Below are 18172 nucleotides of genomic sequence, written 5' to 3' on the forward strand. Positions count from 1 at the left end.
CCCATCCGACCCGAATTTAATTTACTTGTTTTATTTTTTATTTGAAGCTAATAAGATTACATTTTCTTATTATTTTATTTTGAAAATAAGATTCTATTTCTTTGAGTTTAGCTTAACACTTAATATATTTATTTACTTAGTGGCTTATAGTGACATTTAGTTCTTCACAGTCAAAAAAATTAGTACCCCTTTGTAATGCACACCATTATTAGTCCTCAGTACTTAAGTGTATGCCCATTTTTATTAATCAGTTTTCAATTAATTATTCCCTAAGTAGACTTAGAGACAAAGGTCGAATACTTTGGACTAACTGACCAACACACCATAGAGTGTTGTACCGTAGCGATATTTTCCAAATATTGGAATAGTATCACACTGAAGTGCCAATAATAAGAGTACCGAAGAACTATTCCCAAAGGCTAAACTGTGACTGAAACCACATCACCTATTAGTAGTACCGAAAATACCCTATTGGCATGCAAATCATATCCTAAATTACTCACTAAGCTACTATGGCTTTATTTTATTAATCCAGTTCATCAGAAGTTTACATTTCAAATCCTTATCAGTTCCAGTATAGTTTTCCATATCATTTTAATTTCAATTTCAATACGATTTTCTTGTGACATTTGCCACTACATCATAAATCAATAAAGATCACATAGCTTATGCCACTTTAACAAAGAATAGAATTTAGTTTCACTCCACATAATATTTTTATATTCATTTCGGTTATAAACATGATTTACAGTCACATAAAGTTGTTTTTTTTCAGTTTTTAGTATTTGTATCATAGGTAGGCAATCCTTTTTCCTAACTCTACATATAGGCACCCAAGTCTCATTCAATATATGTTTAAATTCACCCATTTCAATTACTTGCAAACAATTTGTTAGTATTAAAAATTCCTTTTCATATTATGGCCATTTTTGTATTTAACGCTTGTATCGACACTTGTTGACATAAAGCAGGACTTTTAAATTTGACATATTTTTTCCATAATGGTCATCCAATCTTCCCATATTAGTGACATGGTTCATACATGTTCACTAATACCTTTACATGCTTATAACTCTTCCATGACACTCTAGGGTGAAATTTCTCTTAATTTACTACCAAAGCATCATATGGCTACTTACCACTCTTCTTCTACATTTTTAGTGTATTATTACATTCATTATCTCTTTTAAATTTCACACTAATGTTAGCACAATTTAACACTTAATTATAACATTAATTTCATAAACCCTAAGCTTACTAACTTAGGAGAAATATGAGTATCCATGATACTTACCTTAATGGATGCTCTATAACACTAACTCAAGCCTCCATAAGCTTTATTCCACCATAAATCAAGCTTTAATATTCACTAATCACCATACCCTCATGTTCCATAAAATACAATCTTTATCAAAATTTAACTTAAAGGAAACGTAGGAAGCGATTCATTACCTTTTGAAGCTTTCACTCTCAAATTAAAACTTCTCTCTCAAGAACTCCATAAATCCTAGGTTGAGAATAGTGAGATTGATGGTGGAAATCAATTTAGGAGGTTGTTTCTTAGGAGATTTTTAAAAAAAATCTTAATGTACGTAGTGAAAATTTTGAGAAAAAATGGAAGAAAAAGAGAAGAAAATAGATAGAAGAAAGTGACAAGCATAGGCTGATGGTTGGGTAAAAAAAAGAGAAAATGAGTTGATGGGGGTTTTGTCTCATCTTAAAAATATCAACAAATGGGCTTTAGGCCCTTGTTCATATGTCACAAGTTCATTTTATGTCAATTTGAGGCTCGTTTCTTTAGTACGAGCTCCTGCAAACCAAAATAATTTTGAACATGAATAATAATATTTTATTATTACTTCTTTCATAAAAATCTCGAGAATCAACCCAATTACCCTTCTATGGTAAAATTACCTTTTTACCCTTTTTTCACAATTTCTTCTTAAAATAATTACTTAGATCAACCCAAGCTTATAATTCAACATAAATCTTTAATATCATTCCATAAGTGGTAAAAAAATAAACTTTTTCTCTTTTTCCAATAAAATGGGAAACTTTTTAATTTAGTCCTTATATTTCTACTTTTCTCTAATCTAGTCCCAAAATTGATTTTCTTCTCATCGAATCACATTTTCATCCATTTAAAGAAAATTAATACATAAAAATTCATATTTCCACTCTTGGGTAAATCAGGCTATTTTCACATTCAAAGAGCTTGAAAAGCTTTAGAAAAGATTCATTATTGTGACATTAAGAAATGTCTTGTCGTGACAAGGGTGGTACTAATTCCACCGAGATGCTTATGTTTATAGTCCTTGTCGCGACAATGAGGACAGTCTTATCGTGACAATGATGTTATTGATTCAACTATGTAGTTCTTGTTTCCAACCCTTGTCGCGACAAGTCTGTCACTGTTAAAAACAAAAGGAGAAAGGAACTAATCGTTGTCATGACAACAAGAATGATTATACCACATTTGAATCATTCCATAAAATTTTCTCCTAGTTTCTCGATATTCTAACTTAAGATTATGCCATTTCATATCAAAATTTTTAAGGTGTTACATACTATGTTTAACTTTAATTGCCCTAATAAACTTAGTGAAATAGTTAGGATAAGATTGACATGACTATAGAGATTACATATGGATTTTTGATTTGTTTGGTTTTTTATTTGATTAGCACTCTCTATTAGTATTTGGTGCTCTTTGGTGTGTTTAAAAGGGATGTGATGTGGTGCCTTAGGGCGAAGCACTTATGTTCTCTCTAGTGTGATATTGATAGTTCTTGTGTGCCCGAATCATTTTACTAGAGTTTGCTAAGGGCAAAATGAGCTAAAATCTTAATGATGAGATTTGTTTATGACTGTAAATTGTCATATGTCAATAAAGTATGTAATATGATACAAAGTTTTATCCAAATGTGAACAAATTGAATAAATGTTCAATAAAGAATAAAAATTTGAAATAAGTTTTATGAATGAGCCTTAAAAGATGATAAAAAGTATTGAAACTTTTTCTTTCATTATGTTTGTAATGAAAGGTGTGATAATAAAGTGTTTGGCTATATATGTAACAATACAATAGCCTCATGTGAAATTGTGATAAGTAACTTCGGTTTAAAAAAATGAACATGTATTTCATTTAGTGCTCATTAAGAGCTCTATATGTTAGACCTCATAATGGAATAAATGATCTTTGGATAATCATTGCTAAGGGGATCAAAACTAATAATGGGATAGGATAAGTAGGCTTATCCTTGTGTACTTATTGAACTCTTCAAGCTCACATGTTATTTATTTTAAACATGAATATTTTGGATTTGTAGAGAAGATGTTGATTTTGGCTTGGTAGTTTCACATCACAATTTGACTTAAGGTTGTTGTTCCTTAATTTATATGTAATTGGTTTTAAACCTTGGAATGTACACAAAGATATATATTGGAATTGAATTTGTAAAGTTTATTTTTAAATTAAACTCTTTTGGTAATTCTTTTATAAGCTTATGTTTTGTTGCTCACCTTGAATGTGTTTATAACTTGAATTTTGAGTTTAAATATGTTTAGAAATTGAGTTATAATAAATTGAAACCCATGGATGTGTTTTGGTAGAACTTGGGGATGATTTAATGTGTTAAACCGATTTTTAGCTTAAAGGGTCCTTTGTAATGATACAAGTGTTGAATCTAGTGCTCTGAGTGTAGTATTTTCGTCTATGTACACTTGTATTTTTTTAACAAAATAGCTTAATAAAATTATCCATGAATTACATTGATACCCTTTGTATACTGTCCTCATTGGTTTTTGCATGCAAAGCAAATATTAGCTCATTTGTTAATGTTTAACTAATACTAAGCAGTATTATGTGGTCAGATCGTAATACAAAAAGAAATATTATATTAGTAGATCAATCTAAACATCTCCTTAGTTTAAACAAAAATGAGCAAATCAATTAAAAGACTAATATGTCGTCTATTATTTCCAATTAGGAAGATGCTTTGTCTTGCGCATCGAAGTAGATGAGTCCAAGAAGATAGAAACATAGATGTGACTGATTGGACTGGCAGTACATCAGGCAAGACCCAAGTAGAATAAATCTTGAATTCATTTATGGATTTATTCACTTGTGAGGTTCATAGTGTGGGATACTTAATCCCAAGTGGATGATAAACTATGTATGTGTGACTCGTATACTTTGATGTAAGTAAAAGCCTGAGTTTGAATAGATAAGGAACCGAAAGCAATTGCGTTGGGTATACGAGTTCTACAATTTGTAGCATCATTCACAATAGTAGTATTCATAGCCTAAGAAATGGGTAAATGATATTCTCTCATTGGCATTATATGATAGATGAAAAGTAAACATGGCTACAATTCATTTGTCTTTGTGATGGCTAATTGAATTACTATTTGATAGTAATTGAGTTTTCATGAAGGAAGATGTAATGGTTACCCAAAAAGATTAAGAATATCCTATAAGGGTAGCACACTTATTACAAGGTCACAAAATGAGCACTAATCGAGTAGTTCTCGTAATTGTATGTCATTAGGGAGAGCTTAGTCATGGTACTATAGTGGAATAATTTCGTGACAAAATGAGTTTATAATTAATAAGTGTAAAATTAAAACTTAATTATAAATCAATTGAGCCGTAATTACATATGCCCACACAGTCCGTTTGTTAGCTCGTTAAAACCAAAAATGAATTGCATGTTGAATCAAATGAATAGAAATGGATAGAAATGATAAAGTTAGAGAAATGGATTACATTTGGAAATGAATGTGATTTCTCACTAAGTTTTGAAATGACATGAGAATTAATTTAATTTTTTTTCAAATTATTATTTAATTGTATAATTGAATTTGGAAAATAAAATTAGATTAATTGGTCATTGTGAATCCATTGAATGTAGAAATTAAATATATTTTCTCATAGATTCTTTTACGGTAAAGTTGTCGTAGTTTTAATGGAATTAGATTTCGGTTGGGAAAATTATTTAATTGCAAAATTAATTAATTTAAATTAATTTAATAAATAATTTCTATTTTGATTAATAGAAAAACATGTACTTGATTTAGTTAAATTATACAGTGCTAGGTTAAAAGTCTAGGGAGCACGTATAATTGGACCCAATACAAGATGTTGGTAAATGTGCTCATATTATAGTCAACATATAAATATTTTCTATGTATTTGATCGATCAATAAATAAATAAAGTTAATTGCACATTTCATTATTAATAGATTTAATATTAAATTTAATCTAATATTTATCTTGATAAGTATTATATTAATTTAATATTAAAGTGATTAAGTGCAATCATAGTTGAACTTTCTAAACTCTCTTTATATAAAAAGAGTCATGGGTCATTATTTTAGATACACTTGAATTCAAGAGAAATTTATAGATAGAAAATTCTTTGAAAAAATTATTTCTAAAGATTTCTAAAGATAATTTTCTTATTTAAAACTTGACCCAGAAGTTTAGAGAAAATGCGAAATTACCCCATTGTTAATTTTGTGGAAAATTTTCTGATTCGAAGCGAGCCCACACTCAATAGATGTGAGCTTGAGGATAGCGGAGAAGACTACTCGATCAAAGCATTCATCCTAGATGAATCGAAAAGGTACGATTTTGATTACGTGTTTATTACTTTAGATAACACAACCAAGTTATAGTTTTGGAAAAAAGAAATAAAACTCAAATTTTTCCCTTAAACTTATTTTCCTTTGTGTTTTCCGAACCCGATTTTCTAACACAAGAAAGGTTTGAATCCCCACACCATAAACTATCACAACTAATATGCCTCGTCGCGAAGCAAAGATATTTCACCCTTCAATTTCTGCTCTAGGGTGTAGTCCAAGTCATGCATGATTCCTTCGGTGGCCTCCAACCAATACTCGACCATTGTTTGGGTAATCTTAGCGGCACCTTAAAACAATTCAGCACCATTAAACCAGATTCATTCAGTTACCAACCCTCGACTTCCAGATCTGGATTGGGTCCCAACAACCCTCTGCAGAACCCTCAGCATAGCTTGGGACAATACGTCATCCCCCAGATTCTAAGATTTAGGTTCAATCTCTACAGTAGGCATCTCTACCGTCTCACTAGTCTCTAAGTTGGGCATGCTTCCCAAAGAAGAAGGCTCAGCTCGAGCCCCTATACGGTACCGTATTGCCACGCCCTCGAGTACCGCGACCTTGTGCACCTCGTTTACTCATTTTTAATTATCTATAGTTCATAATTTTTTTAAATTAGCTTAGGTTATTAAGAATCCTAAGTCTAGAGTTTCATCAGAATATTCACAGTCTTTAGCTAGAGTAAAGTATTCTTAGCACTACAAATTTTACTAGTTTCTCTAGTATTGCTAAAGTAAAAGTAACTTACAGGGTCAGCGGCAGAGTCTTGAATTCTTTTATTATAAATTAAATTATCAAATATAATCAAAATTTAGAAACTATATACATATACTTTTAAAAAAAATTCATAAAATTTGAACCAAAAACTACAACCCGAGTTTTGAATCTAGGCTCTGATACAACTAAATGTAACACCCCAAACTCGGCCTAGATGTTACGATCAAATCTTAAGGAATTTTTTTAAAGTAACTTATTTTAAATTCCATATTTTTGAACTAGAAAAGTGTGTTTTCAAAAAATGTTGATTTTATCAAATCTCTTGCATTTTTTTAGAAAAATATGCCTAGATGTTGTTTACTTAACAGACAAATAATTAATTTGTTACTCAAATTCACAACATAAGTTCCAGAGTTATTAATTAGTAAAGCGTGATTTCAAAATATGAAAACAAATGATTTTGTAATTTATCAAAAGCATAATCCAATAGAAAACTCAACAAAAAGCGACCACAAATTTCGAAATATTTTAACAGCCCAAAAAGTCCAGAGTTAAATTTTAAACATAAATCATCTTATTTTATTAACAGGAAAATCAATCCAAGCTCCTTCACATTGCCCGGTCCTAATTTTACTGCTCACTTGAGAAGATAGAAATAATTGGGGTAAGCTTACAAGCTCAGTGTGTAACTCAATCCATACAAACAGAACGAATAGCAAAATCATACAAAAATTTATAGTGCGAATGGTTACAAATGCATGGCATATCTCGTGATTTAATATGACAGATCGATTAGTTACAATACAAATGAAATTGCAGATACAAATGCAAATACAGATACAAATCCTACCCTCATCCCCTACACACTATCTCTGTTCATCCCTACACACCAAATAAGGTAATAAATACCCATCCAACCCACATGCCATTAAATGTGTGTATGTCACTGTACAGAATAGTGTAGTCAAAGCTACGAGAAAATAATGCGGCAATCCGCCATAATCAGATAAGTGTGGTCAAGCCACCAAAACAAATATCTAGTTAAAACCACCTGATAAGGCAGATCATTAAATTGCCAACACTTCCACCATCACATCATAATCCCACCCCAATGCACATGCAATCACTAACAAATATCCAGATGCAAACAACTCATACATGCTTTACACATCAAAACATGCTAACATGCTTTCAAAAGTAACAAAAGCAGAATGTCAGATTTCATATATATATATACTATACATATCACATATCAGACCCTACAAGGTGTCTAACCTCAAATAGCACATCATACACGACCCTAATTAGGTTTTACTAAAAATTGTTCCACATGCCCATGAGGGCCACATGGCCTAGAACATGGTTATGTTGCGCCGACACAACAGCAGCAATTCCAATGCCTAAAAACAACACCCTTGTGAATTACTAACAAAAACAAGAATAGGTTAAAAAGAAACAACCTTTCCTTCAAAAAAATTTAGCCAAAGCAATAGTGTATTTGGCCCTAACCACCAAAAAATAACCCCCAAAATAGCATCAAATACTTACCCTTTAATGAAAAGATTTTCCAAGCACAGTTAATTCTTCGAAGGTAAAACACACGTCTCATAATATTCTCCTAATCAACACATTAAGATGATTAGACTAAGAACCATTAATCTCTTAAAAAATTACTACAACACCAAAGAACCTTAACGACAAGAATTACTATAACACTAATAGAAATATTGTACCCTTACCCGATACTTTCACCACACACAACCAACCCAACACAGAAGAATGCCCACCACCAAAATTGGGATGGTAAAAACTAAAGAACAAGAAAGAAGAGCAAATTTGGAAAAAAAAAAGGAAAAGAAAGAAAATCAGAGAAAACATAACATGAAAAGCAAAAATTTAAATAGTGGAAGGAAAGTGGAGAGATAGACAGTTGAGAGGAGAAAAATTAAGAGATTTTCCAAATATTTAAAAAAACAAAATCTCTATTTATCTAAATCCAATCAGATTTCCCAGAATTTGAGTTTAACTCAAATTTTGACCACATGGGTGGCACAGATAGAGAATAACAAAAATATTTTCACTTTGCATGCATGAGATTCAAACACGAAACCTCTAGGCAAGCTAAAGCCTTACCATTGAAACAACAAGCTCATTCTTGCCAATAATTGAGAAAAAATAATAGATAAGCTAGATATTCCAAGATAGGGATTATAACAAAAATTAATAAAAAAAATCAATGGAAATGATTTAAACACAAGACCTCTTACACACAAACACAATACTTAACCACTGAACCAGATCAATTCTCTTGACATGATTTAACAATTCAAAAACAAAAATTTTAGGGTGTTACAGACTTAGATTTATTCCAACAATCAATAGAGCTAAGTTGTGCTATGATTATAGTATAAACTAATACCAAAATTTTCTTTCCTTCATATGTGATTAATTTTTGATAAGATGTGACATTCTTGTAATTATCAGCTTGTTGAAGGATATATATATGTGAATGAATGTATGTTTTTATTATTTATGATAAAGTATTTTTTTCAAATTTGTGACTCCTATAACTTAAAGTGGTCTTAATTTAATTTAATTTTTTATTTGGAATATAAATAGATTGTGGACTATCAACTCCATCTAGGATTTTTTTATTTTTTTATTTTAGAATTATTCATGTGAGTCGGAAACAGGCATAAGTCTTATGTAACCAATATTTTTGGGGGAACCGGATGGTCCGACAACAAAGGCTGTCAGTGGTTCAACGGTGGTGGTCAATGGTATTGGTTGGTAGTAGAGGCTAGCGGCGACGCCAATAGTGGTCGGCGACATGAACCGGTGCAACAAAAAACGTCCATGGCGAAAAACTAGAAGACCCAAAGTATACTTTGTGGTGACTTTTGTGATTTTATTATATTTCTAAGATGGAATCATGGAAACTTTGGTTGATCATGATCATTTAATTTTTTTTATTTTATTTATGATAACATGATCATATGTATTTGACTACAAATATATGTTCATGAATATGTAAATAAGCATGTCATATTGTTTAGGGAAAAATGTCGCATGTAATTGTCATACGTTTATTAATCATTCATGATTGAAACCATGCATAAAAAACCTTGCATGTTTTTAAAAGATTGAATGGGAGAAAGTCCGTAAATAAGAGCTACAACCTCCATCAATGGTCTCTTATGATGGCATTACAACTTAACTACCCCCATGGTAGGATTGTCATGTGGATCTTAATGAGGAGATTTCCTGAAAGTAAGAAGAACTATCTTGTAATCGTATGATAGTTGGCGGACAATGTTTTAGGTATTATCATGCGACATAACAAGAAGTTTATCTTCAAAGAGGTATTATCACTCAATGAGATTGACCCACGATGACTCATTTGTGGCTTGTGATGTGATAGGTGTTGAGTTGATATACTCAAGATCTTCTAGTTCAGTAACTTCCCAAAAAGCTCTACTTAAGGTAGAATTATGGTCAAACATTAAACAATTATTAGTACATGTGAATACCGAAGGAATTAGGTTTATGTATTAATTGGATGAAAATCCATCTTTTTACTAGTTGATTGAGATTGCCCCACAGTAGCAAAATTCAATGGGTGTAGGAATTATCATTGCAATGACTTACAAATGTTTTCAAGGTTTAATGTAAAACACATACATCATCTTAATTGTCACACCCAAAAATTGTGCCTAAAATTTTTTTAGGGTAAATTAGGAATCTCGATATGGGTTCAGAAATTTTGAAGTGTAGTAACCCAAAATTATTTTCGACTATAGCTTTTTGAAAATCTAATAATTTTTTAAAAATAAGGTAGGAAATAACTTCAATTTTGAAAAGAAGATTTTTTTTGTAAAACAGGTTAAATTAAGAGTAGTTTTAAAGCAAATAAACCAAGTTTTAAAATCAACCCAATTTAACCCCCTTTTTCACACTATTTTGACATTTAAAAAGGAAGAAGGCATTCTTCACCTATTCTGTGTCGTCCCTTGAAACCCCAAACTTCATTCATCTATTTTGATCTTCAAATTTTGATTCTCAAACTTCATCCCTTTGATTTCTATCATCACCCAATCAATAAGCCTCCATTGAATTTCAAGAAAACAACAAAAACACCATTGATTTCATCATCCTTCAAGCTTATGGGTTTTTTCAGATTTTTAACCAAATTTTTATTTTTCTCCCATCGAAGGTAATGATTTGTTTTCCTATCAATTTTTGATGATATCTAGCCTTTTAAGTTGAGTTTTTATCCATTGAATCAAAATATTTTAATAAAAGACGAAAATTGGATCAGTAATGGTGGATTTTAGGATTTGAATAAAAAAAAAGGTTTCAAAGTGTTTTTCCATTAGTTTTGATGTGATTATGAGGGTTTCTAAACATACCTTAAAGTTTCATTAAATAATTCCAATGTTTTAATGAATTTTCATGAAAATTATTATATGTTGGAATTTTGGATCCATGAATTTGTATAGTTTTGGGTGGTTTGAAGGTTGGGAATTGTTCTTAGATGTATAAGCAGATGAATGGAATCAAATTTAGGCTAAAAAATAAGTAGAAACCGAGATATTTGAGTTTCAAGTTTGCTATGTCGAAAGTTTTGGTTTCAAGAGAATATAACTTTGGCTTGCATTTTTAGTTGGTTTAGGTGAGTCTTTTGTTGCTAATTGATTGTATTTCTAGTTTAAGCTTTCAGGAACTAGGCGAAAGCGTGATCAGTGAGTGTTTGGAATCACTGTTGGTAGACACTATTCATAGTGTTAATTAGGAGCTTAGGAATAGCCTAAACCCCTATCCTAAATTTTGAGTGTAAGTTTTCTTATACCCTTCGTTTAATTTAAAAAGTATGTGATTGCGTGATGCGTATTGAGTGCTAAGTTGTGATAATGTGGCATGTGATATATATTGTGATAGCTCTTGTGAATGTGTCAGTGTTGGGCATATTAAATATGTCGAATGATAGTGATGATGTTGTGTTTGCGATATAAATGTGTACTGAAAGCGTGTAGGAAACGATAAGAACATATGTGTTGAATTGTGGAATGTGATATTATTATGACAGGTAATATATGAGAATGCTTGTATATGATATACAATGTACTGATTTTAATGCACACATGTGAGATCTGGTAAATGATAGCTCAATGAGCATTATTGTGGCACTTAAAGTGCAAATAAATGTGAATCCGATAAATGTGCATTGCGTAAAGGATTGTGATGTGAACTGATGAATATGAACATATATTATGTGCATTAAAATAGTAATTAAATGTGTGTATTTATGGATATTTTGGCCTTGTGACCATATGAGACCGTTGGATATAGTTGGCATGCCATAGGATTGTAAGTACTCACCTTTGTGTTTTGCGTTTTGGGCAATGAGACCCTGGGACAGATCGGAGAGATAAAGGAATTTTAAGCTAAGCTCTATTTACCGGGATATGTTAGTGTGTTAGAGAGTGTTTAGCTTTATGCTACACTTATGGGATATGTTAGACTCTTTAATTCATTGGTGTAATGGACATACGTGTATCCAATGTGTGGTGATAGAGTCCACTCTATGTTTCATGTTTCCAAGTTTCCAAATTATCATAAAGTGATTAATATATGAAAATGTTGTGTGTAAATGAATGTATATATATAAGCTAGATTTTTGGGATATTAAAGTATGAAAACGTTGTTTTGTCTTGGTGAATAATCGTTAAATGAATTATATATATGAGTTGAGTGTAATTGCTTGTGAGAGTATATGCTAGTTTTATGATTTAATGAAGCGTGAATATGTTATGTTGACTTAGTTAGAATATGGTTGTGAATGTGTTGTAGTATGTTCATGTTTAACCTTTGATGTTGTGTATACTTTGTGGTTATTCTAACATTCACTAAGCTTGTTTAAGCTCGCCCACTCTTTCTAACCATTACAGATATTTAGCATTTACGGTGTGAGCAATGCGGAAATTCCAAGGAAGTGATCCAAGTTAGGCTTAGTGATTGAGTAGTTGATATTATTGCTATTATTTTAAACTGTGGGAATAAGGCAATGTGGTATATTGTTGGTTGATTATTGCTATGATGTTTTAGATGATTGTTTGATGTTATTACTCATAGAATTTATGGACGTTTAATGTTAGTTCATTGGTTTACTTAGCTTAAATTATTGATGACGCATTGAACTGCAAATATGGATATGTTGATGATGAATATTGAGGTTTTATAAACTCGTTGAAATGGTATGTCTGATTGAGTTAGATGCCCTATTTTGGTGTTACTTTTGTTATTTTGCACAGAGGTATCAATAATCGGGTATTTAGTATTGATACCTCCATGATATGTCAAATACGTAGGAATACAGTAGCTTATTTTGGTATTGATATCATTTCTCAAGTATCGGTACTCGGGGTAAAAATACCAATACATTTTGGATTTATATTGATAATTGTTGGGTTTTAACTTTTGCAAGAAAACAAAATGTTGATTTGGTACCAATTTTCTGATTGATATTGATACCATATATGAGAAATATTAATACCATTGAATTAATATTGATACCTACATAATTTTTTGGTAATTTTTGTTAATTGGTCTTAAAGCATGCTTCTAATTTGTTAAATGCTCGTTTTTATGTATGTTTGGCATAAATTAATGTTGACTGGGGTATTCTTGGCTTGGAATCTCTATAATTGATTCAAATTTGATGATGTTTGCATGCTAATGAGACGTTATGTGATGTGTGATGTTATGATGGTGGTGTAGCATCTTGTTACTCGGGCTCGGCGATCGGGCCAAGTATAGGGTGTTACATTAATTCATATCGTATGTTGCAAAATGTTTTCAAAATATTTTCTTAATGCAAAGATATTAATGATGGATATTTTATTTTTAGTTCGACAAGGGAACCTACTCCCTTATTAAACATACTCATTGGGAACAAACTGAAGAGAAATAACTATAAGGAATGGAAAAGAAACCTCATGATTGTCCTGCGCTGTGAGAAACTTAAATCAATCCTAGATAATAAATTTCCTCCTGCCACTCAAGCTGAGGCTAGAAAATGTTGGGAAGAGTCTAATGACGTAGCTTGTTGCTATATGTTGGCAAGCATGACCACACCCTTTATAAGCAACTGGAGAGCTATAAAACTACCAAAGAAATTCTAGAAAAACTAAAGGACATGTTCGAAGGCTAAGCTTCCTTGGCTCAACAGTCGACTTTAACTAGTTTAATGAATGCCCAGCAAAAGCCCGACACTCTTGTCAAAGACCATATGATTACTTTTAGGGGATACTTTGCCAAGGCTACAGATAATAGGGCCAATCTAAACCAAAACACACAAATAGAGATGATGTTCAAAAGCTTGTCCAAGGATTTTACAAGCTTTAGGGTCGCATAAAATCTTGGAAACAATAATCTAACGCTTACACAACTTAGGAAGGAATTACAATCCTATGAGTTGATGTTGAATGGCAATCAATCTGTCTGAAAAGAAGAAGAAAAATTAGTTGTTGCTTCTTCCTCTAAAGAGAAGGAAAAGCAGACTAAAAGAAACAAGGCAAAGTCCTCTAGGTCACTTCAGGTGGAAAGGAAGAGAACCAAGAAGCCTAAAGACTTATCCATGTCTAAATGTTTCTTCTTCAACAAGAAATGGCACTTCAAGGAAAACTGCAAAGAGTGGAATGACTACCTAGTCACTAAGGGAAAAAGTATGGAACTCTTTATGATAGAAACTCACTTAGTGGAAGATTCAATAGACCACTAGGTTATTGATTCTGTAGCCACTAATCATGTGTGTATTTCTCTACAGGGGTTGGAGGAGATGAAAGATCTTATAGATAAGATTCTATCATTGTGGATTGGAAACGGGACAAGTGTGGTAGTTGAAGTAGTGGGAGATGTACATCTTTATTTTGATAATTTTAGAAAGATTATTTTGAAAATATGTTTTCTATGTACCAAGTTTCAAAAGAAACTTATTTTTTGTTGCATGTTTATTAAAAGATGGCTTGATCGTGAGTTTTAATAATAGTGTTGCAATATTTATAAATTGCAATCTTATCTGTAATGGATGAATGTCAAATAATCTCTATTTTATCCAACCAAAGATGTACACACTGCTTGAAACTGAAATTTTGAATAAAAGACTTAAAACTTCTCACTCTAATGAGTTGCACCTTTGGCATTTGAGACTTGGTCTTATTAACCAAGAAAGAATCACTAGACTTGTGAAATATGACACTTTAAGTTCACTTAAAGAAGCTGATCTTCCACAATGTGAATCTTGCTTGGAAGGTAAAATGACTAAGCAATTTTGAATACAAAAGTAAGTCGCCAATATTTATCAGATGAGTTCTTAGGTTATCTCATAGAGAATGAGATTATATCCAGTTAACTACATCAGGCATTCCATAACAGAATGGCATGGTAAAGAGAAGAAATCAAACTTTTTTAGACATGGTTTGATCAATGTTAAGTTATTTGAAGTTGCCAATCTCCTTTTGCGGATATGTCATACAAATGACTTGTTATATTCTAAATGATGTACTAACTATGGCAACATCTAAAACTCCATTCGAATTGTGGCATGGTAGGAAGCCAAATCTAAATCATTTGAGGATTTAGGGATGCCCCAACCTAGGTATTGGATAAAGATGTGAGGAAGTTGGATACAGATGGAATTATACATATTTGTGGGATATCCAAAAAGAGCAAAAGGTGGTTTGTTTTATAACCATAATGAGAAAACAATGATAAGGTCAACCCATGCTACTTTCATTGAGGAAAGTTAGATGAATGATTTCAAAGCTTAAAGTAAAGAAGTACTTGATGAAGCTTTGGGAAATACACAAAGCCTAATAGAAATAATTCCAGAATCAACTCCTAATAGTAAACCTACAAAAGATCAACAACATAGGGTGATTCATCACAGTAGGAGGATCTCTCGTAAGCTTGAGTTCTTCTAGTCCGGCTGAAGTAATTTAAACATTGAGTCTGTCAAATAGGAAGATAATAACCTACTTACATATTATGAAGTGATGAAAAGTGCTAATTCCAAGCTTTTGGAAATAGCTATGAAAGCTCAGATGGATTCTACGAATTCCATCTCTATTTGGGAACTTATAGACTTACCGGAAGGGATAAAACCCATAGGGTGTAAGTGGACCTACAAAAAGAAAAGAAATGTAGATGAAAAGTGGAAACTTACAAGGCTAAACTTGTAGGAAATGGTTATACTTAGAAACAAAGTATTAATTACGAAGAAACCTTCTCTCTAGTCAATCCAAGTATTGTTATCCATTGCAACTGCTCTCGATTACGAGATCTGGTAAATGGATGTCAAGACAATGTTCTTGAACGACTATCTTGAAAAGAACAACTATATGATGCAACCTATCGGATATATAACTAAAGACAATGAGCATAAAGTTTTCAAACTACTTAGATCCATATATGAACTTACGCAAGTATCCCACTTATGGAATCAAAGATTTGATCAAACTGTCAAAACTTTTGGATTTGAGCAAAATGTAGATGAACCTTGTGTTGATAAACATATTAGGGATGGAAAGGTGGTATTTCTTGTTCTATATGTCAATAACATTCTACTTATTGGAAATGACATAGAGACATTTTCATTGGTTAAATTGTCGTTAACTTAATAGTTTAGCATGAAGGACTTGAGAGAATCTAATTTTGTTCTAGGTATTCAAATCCTAAGGGATTGAAAAGACAAATTGTAACACCTCAAATCCAGCCTAGACGTTATGGTTGTATCTGGCAATGTCACGCGATAGTGTTTTTGAAATCTCGTTGTTACGTTCAAAACATTCCATGTTATTATCTTTAGTAAACCTTTGTTAGAACTTAGGAAGTCATTTTTATTCATTTAAAACATTTGTTTTGAAACATCCCTCATTACGGAAGCTTTAATAAAACAGTCTAAGTGATCATGCGTTTAGAAACTACTTTAACTTTTTGAAAATCGAATTTTCTACGACCAGCAGGTATAAATCCATAAAGTAAAATAAATAAATAAAAACCTAAAATTTAAAACCAAAGCCCCAAAGGGTCCATAAATTACAACCCAAGTAATCAATAATAATCAAATCATAAATCGTAAATTGAAAACCATGAAGTCCAAATATTACTGTGGTCACCGCTGAGTCCTCCGTCGCACCGATCCGTCTAAGTCTGGGGATTACCTGTGCACATTAAACAAAAAGGGTCAGCTTACGTAAACTCAGTGTGTAATCCCGCAGAAACAAACAAAAAATCAGTATTCACAGTGCATAGTTGAACAGTCTTGGGCCTAAGCCCTTTTCAGTATCAGTGACAGTTTGAGACTTAGCCCATCTCAGTACAGTGTCAAAAATGCAGTAGGGCCTTAACCCATCAAAGTAACAGTAGCAGTAACAGTTATGCAGTAGCAAAATCCTACCCATCTAGCCTCTACACACCATCTCCGTCCAACCCTACACTCCATGTGGGGATATAATCAACCCGCCCATCCCTACACTCTAAGTAGTATCGAATGCGGCACAAAATAGTAGTTTGCAACTGAGCTGCCAGTAAATTAGGCTTAAAGCCTTTCAGTACACTTCCTCCGAATAACAACTCCCAACCCAATGCAATGCAACATACAATGGATGATATGCTATTATGCAATTTCAGAACATATATGCGGTTCAGATATTAACATGCTCAGTACAGATATCATTCAGTCAGTTTCACACATTTAAGGGTTTAAGTAGTGCTTACCGACCTTACAGTAGGTTCACAGTCGACTTAGGCAACCCGTGCAACCTTAGAAACATTACGGTAAAAATAGGACCACACGCCCATGTGTGCCCATGTGGCCCACTCGACCCAACTTGACCTTGGTCGTGTGATCCATTTTTAATGTAACTCATGCTAGCTAAATATTCATATATGTTTTCACTATTTACTTATCTGTTCATTCAAAGTTGTCTACTTCAGTCATTGTCACTAAATTATTTATATCTTGAGCTACAGAATGCCAAATTAAGATCTGCTTGACATTTTTAAAACTAGACTCAAATATCTTTTTACCATAAATTTTTTAGATTTTCAAGTTTATCAAATAAATACAGTAAAATCTTCAAATCTATCCCGATCCTGTTGTTTGACAACTTCAACCTTTCCTTACTAAAAATTATTTATCTCTTAATACAGAATTCAGATAATGTTTTTGTTTGTTTCTCTTGAAAATAGACTTGTTAAAGATTTAAATATATAAATTTGAGCCCCAAATTATTTTTTTACAATTTTTGATGATTTTTCCAAAGTCAAAATAGGGGAACCCGAACCTATTCTGACCTTTTCTCATAAAATTCATTATATCTCATAACTTACAATTTCATTGCTTACACTGTTTCTTCCATGAAAAACTAGGCTCAATAAAATTTAATTTCGAATTTTATTCAACCTCTAACACAATTTCCACTATTTTTTATGATTTTTCAAAATTCGACTATTGTTGTTGTCCAAAACTATTTTAGTGCAGAATGTTGATTTCCAAGTTTATAATACCCTTATTTCCTTTCTCTACAAATTTTCGCATCATTTTCTCTTATTTCTTTTATTTCTCTTATTTCTCCATAGCAAGCAATTTTGGTTTTTCGCCAAATCTCATTTTCTGCATTTCGGGTACACACCTGGTATCGTTTCTGAAATCGACCAACAAATCTCCAGACCAAAACATACATCAGGACCAAACTAGGATTAAATCGAAACCATAAGAAATTTTTCGCAAAATCCCAGTTTTTTTTATATAAAC

The sequence above is a fragment of the Gossypium hirsutum genome, chromosome D09 (assembly GCF_007990345.1).
Source record: "Gossypium hirsutum isolate 1008001.06 chromosome D09, Gossypium_hirsutum_v2.1, whole genome shotgun sequence".
Lineage (NCBI taxonomy): Eukaryota > Viridiplantae > Streptophyta > Magnoliopsida > Malvales > Malvaceae > Gossypium > Gossypium hirsutum.